The 4,900-nt window shown below is 48.0% G+C and overlaps 1 protein-coding gene and 1 non-coding gene across 2 annotated transcripts in view; one reads left to right on the forward strand and one right to left on the reverse strand.

Moving 5' to 3' along the window:
- Positions 1 to 4,900, forward strand: part of TRAF3IP1 (TRAF3 interacting protein 1) — a 58,375-nt gene that overhangs the window by 37,993 nt on the left and 15,482 nt on the right. The window lies entirely within an intron of this gene.
- Positions 1,661 to 1,779, reverse strand: LOC112478351. The gene has a single exon (XR_003045788.1). It is a non-coding gene; the product is annotated as a 5S ribosomal RNA (ribosomal RNA).

The following is a 4,900-nucleotide window of genomic DNA, read 5'->3' on the forward strand; positions in this document are numbered from 1 at the left end:
CATCGTGACTGTTTTGAGGGGTGTCGTGTGTCAGCGTGTCTCACCAGTCCATGCCTGTCCTCGCTGACTGGTGGGGGGTCCGCTTCCCCGTCAGCGAGCACGTGGGCTGTTACCCGTCTGGGACTGTTACGGAGCCGCAGCGAACGTCAGCGCGCGAGTCTGTGTGACACACGCCCCGCCCCTGGGGCAAGGACCCGGCGCCAGGACCGCTGGGTCGGGTGGCGAAGGTGCGTCCGCCGCGCCGAGCGCTCGCTAGCGAGCACGTGGGCTGTTACCCGTCTGGGACTCTTACGGAGCCACAGCGAACGTCAGTGCGCGAGAGTCTGTGTGACAGACGCCCCGCCCCTGGGGCAAGGACCCGGTGCCAGGACCGCTGGGTCGGGTGGCGAAGGTGCATCCGCCGCGCCCAGCGCTTGCTGGACTGCTTTCCGGGGGGCAGAGCGTGGGCCTTTGGGCGCCCACACTCCCGTTTCGGCCGCCTGTGGCTGTCGTTCGCGTCTCCTGAACGGCTGGTGATCGCTCCGCGCTGTGCCCGCCGTCCTGTTCCCTCCAGCTGGGCCTTTCTGTTGGCGTCGTCAAGTCGCTCTCCTTAGCGGCTGTGTCCCGTCTGTTTCTTTTGCGTTTCTTTTGCTAATTCACATTCGAATGCGTTAGGATCAGGGTCACGTGGGAGCGAGGGGACGCTCTGACGCAGCAGTGGCTTACTGGAGGACGGAAGTGCCTTGGCTCCCGAGTCGGAGTCTGGAGGTGGCAGTGACCCAGACGCCCTCGCTTTCCTGCACTCCGGGACTGCTGTGCCCCAGGGCCCCTCGCGGGCCAGGACGGCTGTCCCGGTTCCAGCCATCAGGACTGCGTTCCAGCCGGAAGGAAGGGGCAAGGGGCCGTAGGAGAAGGACACGCTCCTTCTCTCTAGGCTCTTGGTCGGCTGTTGTGCACACGACTCCACTTAGATTATATCAGCCAGATCTTTGTCGCTAAGGGGACCGTGTACTGAAATCTTCATCCCAGGCATCAGTTTGTTTGGCTCACAGTCAGGGCTCCCGTTAACAGAGACTAACACTCGCCCGGTTTGCGCTCTGCCTGGCCGGCTCAGAGTGATGCTTACAGGGCACCCCCTGCGTGGAGGAGGCCGCTGCCCCGTGGGGCCGAGGGTGTCTGCAGCTCGCACGTCCACCGCGTGGGGCTGCGCTCGGCGGCCGGAAGCTTTGCTGTAAGCAGAGAGATCAAAAACGGGGCGACCCAGTTTCTCCCACTAGTGCCTCTCTAGGAAGTCGTTCACTTCATTCACGTTTCACAAAGTTATGGCACAAAGATGTTTGAAGTATATTTTTATGATATAAAAAGTTTCTATAAGTACAGTTTGCCTTTCCTTCCAGAAATGTCTTCTTTTTCTTGATGAGACTTAAAAATCTATTGAAATAGATTCTTCTAGCAAAGAATCAACTTTTGATTTTGTAGGTATTCACTTTTGTTTTCATTTTGTCGATTTTTACTCTTCGATTTTCCTTTTAATTTTTTTAGATGTTTTTGTAGCCTCTTGTGTAAAACACTTAGCTCATTTATTTTTAGTCGTCATCTTTTTTTTTTTTTAGTCAAGGCAACCCTTGGTTGACCTCACAGATTGCAAGGACCTTGTCAGCTTACAATCCCTTATTTTTTATGCCTACAGCACCTGGTCTTCCTAGGTGGTCTCCCATCCAAGTACTAACCAGGCCCAACCTTGCTTGGCTTCTGAGATCAGACGGGATCGGGCTTGTTCAGGGCGGCATGGCCGTAGACCATCATTTAAAAATTAATATATTTAATACAACACATTTGTCTTTAAGCATGCTTTATTCTTGAATTTTAAATTCCTTGAGCAATAAATTAATATTAAATATTAAAATTTTTTGAATTTTAATATGAAGTACTTTGTTATTTTTTAAACATGTGGGCTATTTAGGAGTCTGTTCTTTAGCTTTCAAACATAAAGCTTTTTAAAAAATTCTCTTATCGACAACATCTAATATAATTGCATGTTCACGGAATAAAGTCTGTGTGATACTGAGTTTTTGGAATCGAGCCTTTCTTCGTGGCCTCGTTTGTGGTCCGTGTGTGCGAATGCTTCCGAGCTCTTCCAGAGCATTTCTGCTTTCTGGTCTTCAGGGTTCCCCGCTGTCTTCACGGGGAGGCGGTCGTAAGACCGTGTACTCCAGCCTGTGGGCCGCGCCTGTCTGTCATCGTTATTGATCTGTACATATTAATCATGGTATTAGTTGCTTATCTTCTAACTCAATTAAAATTCCAGATAGATGTTTCCTCCGCTTCTCACGTGAGTCGCAGTGCACCCTGAGTCTGAGCACGTCTTCGTGTTTCTTTTTAGAGGGAGCGTTTTTTTTCCAGTGCTAAGGAAATACATATTTGTAATCTGGGCATCTCTCCAGCCTGTCTTTGAAGTTGCATTGGAAGAAAACCATTTCTCATTGTATTAATGGACTTGAATAATACGTTATGGAATAAATATGTGAATCCAACTGCTTGGAGCATTTTTTTCATTATCCTGACTGACTTGCTCTCCTTTCAAGAGGAAATATTAAACTTTGCTAATAGTAAGATATTAGTTCATGCCAACATTTTTCCTTCAGACTTATGAAGTTTTTGAAAAACAACCAGAAAAGCGGTTTCAATAGTATTTCTCATGCTTTAAAAGTACTTGCTTTTGACCTTCGTAAATGAAGATGCTTTAGAGAAATAGCCGTTTCACAGTGGCGCCTCCCTGTAGTGCCGCGTAAAGCTCTCTCTCTCGGTCGTTCAGCTTCCTTTCCACTATTCCAGTGTTATTTCATGTTACACCCGTTCTGATTGAATATAAATGTCAGATGCTTGCTGTTCACAATCTTTGGTTTGAAATAGACTCAGTGTTTCTCTTCGGAGATTTCTCTCGCCAGTGTTTGTGGTTTTACTCTCTTCGCCTCCTCGGCCAGGCGCACGGTGCGTCCGCCGGGGTGCTGGTGGTCATTCTCTTCAGATGACAGGCCGAGTGTGTGCCGGATTTGACCTGCATATGTGTATTTTACTGCAGCGGTCCCCAGCCTTCTTGGCACCAGGGACCGGGGCTCCCATGAGAACCTAATGCCCGACGAGCTGAGGCGGAGCTGAGGCGGTGATGCTCGCGCTGGGGGCGGCTGCAAGTAACAGATGGAGCCTCTCTCACCCGCCACCCACCGCTCACCTCCTGCTGAGCGGCCTGGTTCCTAACAGGCCACGGACCTGGGGGTTGGGGACCCCTGTTGTTTACTGCCCTTCTCCAGAAAGCTATAATGAGGGCCGAGTGTAGCAGCCAGTGTCCGCAGAGATTATGGGTGACTATTTTAAAGAAGCATCAATCTGGGAATATGAGAACCTGTTATATGTTGAAATGCCTCTTGATGGATAAAACGGACTTATCACAAACGTGTTATATTTTAATCGTAATAATTAGTTTACGTTACATAGCTAAACTTACATGATAGTCAGGGATTTCGCTCAGACACTCTCTTTTACTTTGTTGATTTAAATAGATCTTTAAATTGTTTCTTATTTTGGTAGCTAGGTGGTGCAATTTCAACACAAATACTTTAACCCCGTTAGAAAAATGCCATTCAAAATTCCTCCTTAACTGAAATTCTCCACCTGATAAACGTACTTTTAGTTTGGATGCTTGTGGCCCTGGTGTATTGGGGGTTCTTTTGCTAGGAATGTTGTTTGCATTGAAATCGCTGTGAGAGAAATAAATGGGGTGCATGCCGCAGCGTTGCTTCGCTGGCGAGACTAATAGCGGAGCCGAGGAGCCGCTGAGGTTGATCTAAATTATAAACAGTTATTTTTTATTTTTTATTTTTTGCCCTAGGAAATAAGGTGATAGTTTTACGTTCTCAAGTAATATGATATCTTCCAACATACACAGGCTGGAGGTTCAGGTTTTGGATATAAAATTGTCACCACCAAATTATCAAAAATTTCACTGAACGGTATTCACATCTGTACGCCACAGCTATATTACAGGCTATGGAACTGGTCTGGAAACCATCAAAACAGTACATGTATGCGAGCTTTGTGAAAATAGTTATGAATAAGTAGGTTTTTGTATAGACAAAAGTCAAGATATGGCTATCAGAATACTTTTACTTGAAAAGTACGTACGTTGGCTTAAAGTCGGGTTATAAAAATGCTAATAGCTGTAGCCTTACGTTTCCAAGTTGAATGGTCATTTTTCGTTTAATATGTTTACTCAGTGAATGATAACGCGATGAATTAAGAGCTTATTTTTACTCAGAATTTCAACTTAAAATTCATATATTGTATTAACCACTTTTCTAGATTTTAGTGACCTTTGGCCCAATAAGTCATTTCGGCCGTACCCCATCAATACCCCATGCTTTGCATAAAGAGTATCTTTTGCTTTGACTGACTTTAAGCTAAGTCTGTGGGGGTAACTTCAGTGTTTATATTCGCTGTGACACACATGGTAGTGTGAGAGTCAGCCTTACATTAGCCACGGGATGAAAGCAGTGGGTAAGAATGGGGATTCTGACTGCGTTTAGTAAAGTTGCCTGTGAAAAGGGGAGAATCTCAGTGGGAAAGTGCAGGTGGTCTGGGAGCGGCAGGTGCAGAAACAAGGGGCTCGGTCGCCGGTCACCGGAGCCGCAGCGCCCGGCGTCCCGGGTTCTGTCGTCAGGAGGAGCCGGTGTGCTGCCTGGGGTGGGGAGGCGTTCTCAGTCGTTTGGCGAGGTCTGAGGCTTTGGAGCGTCCCCTGTGAGACAGTGTGACATTTGCAGAAGAAGGGACATTAGGAGTGAGCCCGGGCGTGGCTCAGGCGGCCTTGGTGGCGCTGGTGTGGGCCTGCCTGGGTGTGACTGCCACCCCACGTGGACCGTGGACC

The sequence above is a fragment of the Pteropus alecto genome, unplaced genomic scaffold (genome assembly GCF_000325575.1).
Source record: "Pteropus alecto unplaced genomic scaffold, ASM32557v1 scaffold143, whole genome shotgun sequence".
Classification (NCBI taxonomy): domain Eukaryota; kingdom Metazoa; phylum Chordata; class Mammalia; order Chiroptera; family Pteropodidae; genus Pteropus; species Pteropus alecto.